The sequence below is a fragment of the Sturnus vulgaris genome, chromosome 2, assembly GCF_052056855.1.
Source record: "Sturnus vulgaris isolate bStuVul1 chromosome 2, bStuVul1.hap1, whole genome shotgun sequence".
Taxonomy (NCBI): domain Eukaryota; kingdom Metazoa; phylum Chordata; class Aves; order Passeriformes; family Sturnidae; genus Sturnus; species Sturnus vulgaris.
In genome coordinates this window covers 102,566,071-102,576,949 of record NC_142244.1, presented here as the reverse complement: position 1 = coordinate 102,576,949, position 10,879 = coordinate 102,566,071, and the positions used below count along the sequence as shown (strand labels likewise).

At 41.1% G+C, this 10,879-nt stretch overlaps 1 long non-coding RNA gene across 1 annotated transcript; it reads left to right on the top strand.

Moving 5' to 3' along the window:
* The first annotated feature begins 258 nt into the window (after positions 1 to 258).
* On the top strand, positions 259 to 6,705 carry LOC148224934 (uncharacterized). The gene is made up of 3 exons (XR_015801768.1): positions 259 to 3,861; positions 3,988 to 4,228; positions 4,768 to 6,705. It is a non-coding gene; the product is annotated as an uncharacterized LOC148224934 (long non-coding RNA).
* The last annotated feature ends 4,174 nt before the right edge of the window (positions 6,706 to 10,879 follow it).

Genomic DNA, 10,879 nt, shown 5'->3' with positions numbered 1-10,879 from the left:
GGGGCAGTGAGGGACCATGGAGGGTCCGTGAAGGGCTGTGAGGGGCCCTGGAGAGACCATGCTAGGCTGGGAGGGACTGTGGAGGCTGTGACGGGCCGGGAGGGGCCGTGGAGGAGTCTTGAAGGATCCTGAGGGGCCGTGGCGGGACCATGAGGGGCCGTGAGGAGCAGTGAGGGGCCATGGATCGGCAGTGAGGGACCGTGAGGGGCCCTGCCACCCCAGCGGGCACTAACACAGCGGGTCGCAGGCACCGACACCGACAGCACCGACCGCAGGCACCGAGAGCCGGCCCAGGACTCCTCTCTGCTGCGCTCAAGCCTCCGCAGGCACGAGAAGCCAGCAAGTGACAGTGACAGATAGTGAGAGATAGTGACAGATAGTGACAGATAGTGACAGATTCGGAGGGTCTTCCTACAGCAGGGAGAGCAACAGGCTGAAGTTGGGCAGAGGTTCTGCTCTTGTCTCAGTTTAATTTAGCTCTGGTTTTAGTTTCGTGTGCTGTCCCCAATACTCATTTGCGGGATTTGTTTTAGTGGCTTTGCCATGTCCACAGAGCATCTGACTGGATCCTTATTGCTTAACTCCAGCCAATGTCTGCAAGGGAAGGATTGAGTTTTCTGGAAAGCAAAGCCATCTACCAGTGTAGTTCTGTTTCTTAAAACACCTCCTGTGAATTTTGTAGTGCTGGGGTTTGTGCCAAGTGATGACTTTCCTCTGACAAATGGTAGTAGAAGGAAAGGTGATGCAAATGTTACACTGATGTCCAAAAAGTGTGGAGAGAGAGCTAGGGTGCTGCAGGGCAGACACATTGCTTCTGATGTCTGAAGAAGACAGCATATTAAAACATAAAATCAATAGGACTGTGAAGAAATACAAAGAGTAGGGGGAAAACCAGCTCAACATTGATAGGAGGAAGCCATTGTCTTCCAACCTAATGTTACTTAAGTTAGGAGTCAGCGAGGCTGTAAATAAGGATAGTCAGATGATACATATGTGCTTTGACTCCATGAAAGCTTTCATAAACTTAGGGTTTAATAAAGGTTACAAAATAGGACAGTGCTTCATATAGACAGCTTCTGGAAATATACAGGTAGGTGGGTGTTCAGAATTCTCTGAGCATCTAACAAATGATAAACTAATGAAGGAAAAAAAGGAAAAATCAATCATTTGCAACAAGCAATTACATTAGCTGCAATGAAGACAGAGGGATAAAAGGCTTTGCAATGTTGAAATAACTGGACTTTTATCCCCAGAAAAATAGTGCATCAGAAGGAAGCCTGAAAGTGTGAAATAGGTAAAGCTTAGTCTGTTTTGTAGGATTGCTTTGCTTGCAGTGAGACAGACAGTCAATTCTGATATCACACTGCTTTTCTAATGGCATAACTTCCCTGAACTCAGTGATTTGTTGTCTTGATTTACCAGAAAAAGACACATAACAGCATTCAGCAAATTCAATTCTGCATTTATAGCAACTGTAGAGAGAGACAAAATAGAGATGCAGAACTATGAGCACGCTGGAAAAGTCAGCCCTGAACCAGGAGAAGAAAGCTGTCCATCCTACGTAAAGAAGAAAGGCACAGTGTGCAATTCCCACTCCATCTATGGAGAGTACATTCATAAACATGTTCTTAAACTTCAGAAATCAGACTGCCAAAGGTTTGTAGAGAATGTGCCAATGGATATGATTTATTAGGACCTCAATTCAGTTATGTCATTCTTATAAAATACAGCTCTTTTTCTCACGATGGATGTTATCCATATGAAATGAGAGAGCTGGAAGAACCCTGGAGTTTACAGCCCTGATGGTTCTCACCATTAATACCATAGGGAAAAAATCTTTCAGAAAGATGCATAAGCCCTCAGCTAAAATTAAATCAAAGTCAGTGTAGAATACTATCTGTATTCATGAATGTATTGACAGCTCTCAGAACTCATTTTTATGTCTTGGCAAGTCAGTGTCCTATCTTATTTAACTGAATAAACAAATTATTGGTTTTCTGGGCAGACAGACAAGTGTGTGAAAAATAAATTACTTTTTGAATAATTTTTTTAGCATATCACTGTGCTTCAGCAAACATCCTATTCATAGAAATCCCAAATAAGGGACTTCTAAAACAACACAAGTATAACTATTGCTTTTTCTGCATTTAATGGAACTAATCCTATTATCTGTCAGACTGTACTGTTAGAAGAGAAGAGAATTCAAGTATGAAGTGAATGTATCATCCTGGAAGTTCAGTGAAAATGTGAATATGGAAAAGACGAAGCATCTGACAAATGCTTTGAGGATTCTCAACCAAGGAATGACTCTGCAGTCATTCAACTGGAGCTGTAGTTGTGACACTTTGCTTTGATCCCTTTACTTGGGACACATGTACATTGGACATGTACCTTTTTTTAACTTTGGGGTGCTTTTCATCCACTCTGCAATCTATGTATTAGCATTCTTCTGGTGTGCTTGTATTGTTAATTTGGATGCTATATGCACCACTAAAAAGGCAAAAGGACTGTTCCAGCTGTCAGTAACTTTGCATCTGAAACTAAATTATTCAGTTCTATTCAGCAAAGAAGTTTAAACCTTAGGCAATATGAACACATTCTGGACTACATGAAGAACGTTGAGGTCCTCAGCTTCTACCTTGCAAATCTGACAGGAAAGATTTTCAGCAGGCACTTACTTTGCAAAGATTCTGTCAGTAAAATGAAGGAGATTAGCTAGCCTCAGAAGAACAGCTATGCTGGTGGGGTATTGGACACAGATGAAAGTCATCAGAGGACTCTGAATTATCAACAATTATCTGCAACACAGCAATTATGCTGTCACACTGAAAATCGTTTCCAGGAACTTTGAGCAGTGTCTGGAAACAAGACTGTCCTTCACCCACCTTCTGTGAGATTAAACTTTTGTGCCTAATCTAGTCTGCTCTTTCAGGTATGCCAAAACACAGATATCATATTAATATTTAAAATGCTTGGGAAGAAAGAGTAGAAATCATTAAATGCTTTGCCATTCAAATCTGAAAACCATTCTATCCCTTAGATGAAAAAAACCCAGCAGCACTGATAAGACATTTAACAGCAGTAACAGTTCAGGCTGCTCTCTGTAATGTACAATGCAAATGGACCATTTCAGGCATGTTAAATATGATGAAGGTAAAAAGAAACCATGTCCTCAACAGTATCTAAAACAATTTTGAGGCAGACTCAAACCAACTGCTGTATAGCTTTCAGCCACATCTGAAAACTTGGTACAGATTTTGTGGTTCTTTTCCAGACCTCGGTAGTCAAATAGGAGGTTTTCCATTAATGCCAATAGGCTGCACTGGGAACACTCGTGGCCAATGTCTAACCACAACCATTTTCCTGACTAAAAACTTTAACTTAACTGATGACTAAAAAGTATCAAGATATTTGCACGCAGGAAGGCACCCTACATGTCCCATCTGAATAGCTCTAAATTGAAACCAAAGAACCAGAAGAGCTAGAAAATGTTACTATGAAAACTGTGTGAGGGAGCTGATAAATGAAAATACCTTTTTTGACAGTAAGCTCTGTGTATATAAAGGCAAGTCCAAGTACTCTTTGTGTCTGGGCTAACACAGCAGGTGGAGGCACTTCACCTCACCACCCAAGCTGTTCTTTCACTTAGAATTGTTATTAAGAGTGCTCATTCAGTGTTTCATGAGGATAAACTAAGCCACTAGCCAATAAAAAGCTATGAGCAAAAGTTTTCCACTCTGAGAAATCACCTATCAATTTGTTAGTGAAGTTCAAAGACTTACTTTTTGTCTTTTCCTATTGCTCAGCACCACAGAGAAGAGCCTGTCTCCATCCTCTGGCACCCTCCCTTCATAAATATTGGTGAGGTCCCCTTTTAGTCATTTCTCCTCGAGGCTGAGCAGGCACAGTTTCGCCAGCCTTTCCTCATAAGAGAGATGCTCAGATCGCTTATTCATCTTTTTTTGCCCTTCGCTGAACCCACTCCAGGATCTCCAAGTCTCTCTTGTACTGAGGAGCCCAGAACTGGGCACAGCAGTCCAGATGTGGCCTCATCAGGGCTGCGTAGTGGGGCAGGATCACCTCCCTGGACCTGCTAGCAATGCTCTTCCATATGCACATCGGGATTCCATTTGCCTTCTTGGCCACCAGGGCACACTGCCAGCTTCTGTATTTTGTGCTGTTCATCCACTGCACACTGAAGGAGTGAACAAGTGGGAAGATGGGGAAGGTAAGCATGTTCTAGTGGGGCAGGACTCCCACTTCACTCCCAGAATGGGGGCACAAAGCACACACAGAGCCCTCCTTACCTTTCTCACCCTGGCTTCTCATCTCCTTGAGCCTTTCACTCCTTGTAATGCCTTTGGCTCTGCACGTTCCTCGAATGCAGTGGTCATTACTCCAGCCAACCCATCCATCTTTTCCTTCCTGTACTTAGTTCAATAGAATAATTGACATTTTCACTGGAGCTGACCCAAACGGCCATAATCAAGAGAAATTGGCAAACTGGCAAACTCCCTGCAAATGCCTGTCAGGGATAAAGACAGACCACCTTTTCTGTAATAGATACCAGGATTCAAAAAAACTACTTCTCTCCTTATCTTCCCCAAGTTCATAATTTATTAGAAATAGCAGAAAGGATTTCAGATTTTTAGATTAATACTATGGGCCCCATCACAGCATTATGGGGCATGGGGATAGATGCAAGATATGTTATGTATTCCTTTACATTGTTTTTGATTTTGGTTTTGGTTTCTGTCTTCCTCGTAGGATTAGGCATCACAGCCTAAGGCAAATGGAAAGATGTAAACATCTGGTTTCTAAAGGTTTATGTCCTGAAAATTAAGTGCCTTCTCTTACAAATGCAATTCTTATCAGACAAAGGAAGAGAAATGCTTAATCATGGGATTGCTGTTATCTACTAACAATTTATAGGAACACTGGCCTCAGACAGATAAGCATCTCTTTATCAATGTAATCATCCAGCAAATTCATGGCTGTTGGAGCAGAGCCCTATGAAGTATGCAGCAACTCACTTTTCTTTCATTGAAGAGAGAAGCAGACAGTGAGGAGGAACTGAGACACAGCTGAAATCGAACTCATTTTCTGCAAGACAATTGCCAAGCTTTGGGGTGTTCCCTTTGGCAGAAATATTCTCTCAGAGCACCAAAGTGTATTGTCTGAGGGGCTGACGTTATCACTCTCTACAACTGCCTGAAAGAAGTTTGTGGTCAGACAGGGATCAGCCTCTTTTCCCAGTCAACCCATGACAGGACAAGAAGATATCATAATCTTAAACTCTGCCAGGGGAGGTTTAGGTTGGGCATTATGGAGAGGTTTTTCACAGAAAGGGTGATTAGATATTGAAATGGGCTGCCCAGGGAGGTGGTGGAGTCACTGTCATGGTGGTGTTTAAGGAAAGATTGGATGTGACATTCAGTGCCCTGGTCTAGTTGGCAGGTATTGGGTTGTGGGTTGGACTCAGTGATTTCAGAGGTCTTTTCCAACATGATTGATCCTGTGATTCTGTGATTCAAAGAAAGAAATAGTAGTGAAGTGCTGTTATACAGTGGACAGAATGAAGTAATAAATAAGAATCTTAACCACTCTGGAAGAAAAGATTTTTCTCCTTAAAAAGAACCACAAATGAACAACCCTAAACACAATCTACATTCAGTCAAGGCTTTCATGTTGTCATGCTCCATCATGAGTATCTGCCAAGCTTTGTGTCCTGTGGCATCCCCTGTTTCAGTGACTCCTTTTCGGCTTGTTGAGTGCTTCTGCTCCTATTTACAAGTGCAGCCATAGTCAAGGCAAGCTTTAAAGTGTTTGGATCTGACTGATGCGAGACAGTATTTGAATACACGTGACATGAGAAGTATGCTTCTTATTGGCTACTTATTTCTCCGTGGAAATGCTGAATTCACTTGAGCCCATGCTGACAATGATCTGTTTTTATGAAGATTCATAACTGAGTCATAAATACTCTAAAATAGCCTGAAAATCCCACAGCAAGTGTGTTAGAGGAACATGTTCAGGAATATTCGACTGGGAACAATAAGACCTTTCATGCTGACATAATCATACCATGACATTTTCCTGTTCTTTCTGCTATGGCTACCACACACTCAGGACCTTGCTGTACAATCTGTAGTGATTTTGGTCTTACTCCATAGGTGAGACTGGTGAGACTGCTCTTTATGTAAGATGTTGCTCCCTGTAAGTAATGGTATTGCGGTCCCTAATGAGTTTAAATTGTTTAAATAATGCTCAAAAGACAAATGTCCTGACTACAGTACCAATCAGGGATAATGACTTAGATTGTGTGTGAGAGGGTAAATATTTTTCTACCTTTATAAAGCTAATACATTTATGAATGGAGCTCAAATTATGAATTACTGACTACCTTCTGTATTAGATTTGTATCAGATTCCTGTTTCTTCCCTTTACAGAACAGTGTTTTTTGAAGGACAATCTATAAAATGAACAGCCTGGGTAATCTTGGAAAGAATCTTTCCTTTTTCATTAATGAAACAGGATAAAAATCCCAGCAGACTCTATAATACACTTATCCTTAGGAATGTGTGAATTGAGATTAGTTGACAATTAAGTTATCTGGTATTGATTTTACATGCACTATCAACCTGCTAACCTTAGCTTAATGTTGTTCTGTTTTGGTTTTTTTCAAAGATAAACAATAAAATGCTATCTGTGGCAATTTTCACAAAAATGTTTTCATTCATTTTTTACACCCCTCAAAAATACATGAACAAGTTTGTTCCCTAAGTACTTATTTGGTAGAAATTACTTTGCACTCAGTTGAGGAAACTCAATCTCCACATTTTCAAGGAAGTAAATAGAACACTGAGTTTGAAAAGAAGAATGCTTAGCTCTAGCTTTTACTAATTTCTCAATGATTATCACCAGAACATGATCAAGACGATTACATTATCATGTGGGGAATTATGTTTTATCATTTAGATTAGTGGATCATAGTATCATAGAATGGTTTGGGTTGGAAAGAATCTTACAGAATCATCGAGTTTCAACCCCCCTGCCATGGGCAGGGACAACTCCTACTACACCAGGCTGTTAAAAATTTGGGAGTGCTCAATGTCCTGCAGAACAAAGCAAAAAGGCTTTCCTTTGAAAGCCTGCACTAAATGTTATCCATGGGCAAATCAAAATCTGATCACTTCTTTTGGTTCAAAACAAAATAGGCATGGCACAAATTCCATCTCAGTTGGAAGGTGAGTAGCAAAGCAGTTTTTCTCAGAAAGGATTGCATTTCACAGGCTATGCAGAACTCCCAGGAATATCCCTGTGCCATTCACACGGAGTTAACTCTGGCTGGCATCAGGACCTGTAGAACAGGAGAAGGGCTGAGGGATCAGCATGGAGAGCAAGCACAGAGTGCTGTGGCAACATCTTTGTGGGAAAAGCAGTCACTTTTCAAGAGCAAAATGAGGCCAGAGGTGGCCTGGAAATAAAACTGCCCTGGATCTCAGCAGCAAAGCTGAGCTATGACTTTAGGCTCAGCCTAAAGGCACCAAGCAGCAAGTGCTCATGCCATGTGTAGCCTCGGAGCTCCCAGGCAGTGATCAGCCCCCAGAGCTGGGAACTCACCTGCACGGAACTCTCTGCCAGAGCCTCTGTGTCAGGCTTCTCCTATCACGAACTTCGGGCAGCCCTGTCACACTGGTGTAAAGGATGCTCTTCTAAGTTATCTGCACTTCCCTCCTCTTTTCCTGGGTGTAATTTAAATGGCATAAGAAAGTTGTTTTACTGTTGAAGCCTGATGCAATCTCAGGCCTTGTGCCTATCACTGATTTAGCTCTCTTCCCAGCTGGGATCTCTGCAGGGAATGAGGCTGTCGTTCTGCAACTGCTTGAAGCTGCAAAAACGGAGGGGCAGCTGTCCCAAGAGAGGTCATACCCTATCCCTTTGCTGGGCTGTATGTTTTCCACATCCACTAATACCTGAGACCTGGGCAGTCTCAGGAAGCAAGTCCAGCTGGCAGCAGGAGCAGAAAGAAATGAAGAAACATTTTTTACATCCAGATTGGTTTTGGTGTGGAAGTTACCAAGCAAAATATGACACATGATCTACAGCCCAGGCAGGCAGGCAACTTGGGGAGATTCAGCAGGGCAAGTGGCTGCTAGTTTACTGTTTAAGATGGAGAGTATATCACCATACATTAGAACACTGGGAGGAAAGTCTGTCCTCGTCAGGGTCTTGTGGGATCTGACTCTGGTTCCTGCAAGGTGCTTTTCTCCTGTTCCCCATAATGATACTGGGGAAAACGTGTCCTTGTAGCTCCCCATATTACTGTGCAATAACATATGTCCACCTGAAGCTTCTTCCCAGTCTCTAAACTCGTGATGTTCTTACAAGTTTCTTCTTTAACACCAATTATTCCTCTAAGAAAATGCAGAGGTTTAACAGCATGTTTTTCACTCCACTGCCTTTAAGGCAGGGCTATAAATCATACTAAATGCCTGCACTTTATGTAAATTGACTCCTTTGCAGAACATTTTTCATTCAATATAAACAGAGCAATTACACCCTTTGATGTTTGCCCAAAATTTCTATTTCTTTTCCCCCTTCCAAATGGGGACTTATAATCTGTGTCATCTTTTCTCTTGTGTTACGCACTAAATGAGAATGTGCTGCAAATGTTTCATCCCAACTCTCCTTTTTAAAAAAATCTGTATTTGACCTGCTATCTTCCTAGCCTTCCTTCTGATGTGTGTCCTTTCCACTGGTTCATTTACTCGCCTTCGCTCTTTGTGCATTCCCTTCTTGTATTATTAGGTGATACTTTTGATACCTTCCCTTCAATTTTCTTTCTCTTTTTTCAGAGTATGCTTCATGTTTGAATACAGGACATTCAAAAAGTGTCTTTTTTTGCCATGTCATGGCCAAACATCTTAGCAGCTTCTTTTATGTCAGTTAATTAATCATTTTGCCAAAGCTTCTCTGGGTTTCTATGTTGGTCATGCCAGTGATGCCCTTGACAGAAACAGTGGAGTACTAGAGCACTTCTGCTTCTCTGCAACACCGATGTTGCATTATGTGGTGGCTTTGTATGTTGCATCAGAGTTACCTATAAAAATCATGTTTTGATCCAAGAGAACCTGAACAAGTATTATTTGGCCCAATAATTACCTGAACAATGAAAGCAGCAGTTTCCAGAATATGGCCTTTAGAAAAGGGGTGGGAGTCTAAAAAACAAAGTAGAGCCAAATTTTCCCCCAAGTATCTAAAGAAGGACAGAAATCACAGAATGGTTGGGATTGGAAGGGACTTTTGGAGATCATCCAACCCAGATCCCCTGCTAAAGCAGGTTCACCTGGAGCAGGCTGCACAGAATCACACCCAGGTGAATTTTGAGTACCTTCGGGGAAGGAGATTTCAGAGCCTCTCTGCGTAGCCTCTTCCAGTACTTTGTCATCCTCACAGTAAAGAAGTTTTTCCTCATATTTAGACGCAACTTCAGTTTGTGACTTTTGACCCTGAAGAGTCTGGACCCATCTTGCTGACAACTACCCACAGACAGAAATGCCTATTATTCTCAGTGATTAATTTCTTTTATCTAATAATGACCTAATTAATTACTGAAAATAAAAGTAAGTTTTATGTGCCATTTTTTGTAAACTGGAGATGTAAGCTAAGGGATATCTGGCTTTGAACATCCAAGAATGCTGAGTTGCAGTGCAGTTTAGAAACTCCACCACACTCTCCTGTTAGAAGATGAATTTTGGTGCAGTTAAAGTCAGATAGATCTTTATTGCTCTAACTGTTTCAGATAGAAAAATCCATTATGACAGTTTGCTTCTCTGTATCATTTATTTTCTTAATTGTTTTTCCATGGTGCTTCTTTAATAACAGAAACACATGGAGTCAGTCACCCTGACAAAGTGCTCTTTCAGTCAGCAGGTGGAAACTCACAGTTGATTTTATCCCTACAAGTGTCATCTTTCCTTGTCTTTCTGTCAGTGTTTCTGAACAGAAAAGTCAATTAATTCATCTGCAGGCATGGTTTCTTTGCAATGCTCTAAACTTTTAAGTATTTCTGAAGCTCAAACAATTAAGTGTGCCAATTTTTTTCTTGGCCAGCATCTCCTGTGCATCTTTAACTGATACAGGCTGTAGTGCTGTTTTCCAGGGAATGCTCTTCATAATCTAGTAGGAAGCTTCTGCTATATAATTATTTAAATGCTTCCTGTCTTAGATGAATTGACCACACTTATTCTGCAGACTTTATGACAGAGTGAATTTTTGCTGATTCATCTAATACCTTTTATTTTATCAGGTTTTTTTTTTAAATTTTTCACTGGAGGATGTAGTCATTTTGTCAATCAACATCATAGCTTTTGATACAAAATATTGGTATCTCTGCAAAATCAGGGATCTGCTGAGGGAAGTTTTGTTCAGTTAGGTATAACTGGATGTTGGAAACTCAGCTGGCTTTCAAGCTATCTGAACACTTCCAGGAAACCCCCTTTTTTGCTTTCATATCACCACCCCCCTCACAGCTGTATTATCTATTACTGAGGCAATAAGCCTCTCCTTAATTTTCTACTAGTCAATTCTTTATCTTTAACTAAACCTTCAAATATCCATGACCTTGTTCTTGGAAAGAGCTGATTTTTTTTTATTCAACAACACACTGCTGTCCACAAAATACTAATTAAAAATATTTGGATGATTTTCGGGTAATGGATAAGGCAGATTGATGGTATGTTTGGAACAATTAGGATCAGGATAATGTTGTTTTCTTGTGGATTGTCCCATTTATATGTTCTTTCCTTTCCTTACCCTGGGACAATTTTCTTTGGAGCTGTCTTCCCACTTGAGGTCATTTTGCAAACACAGTCTA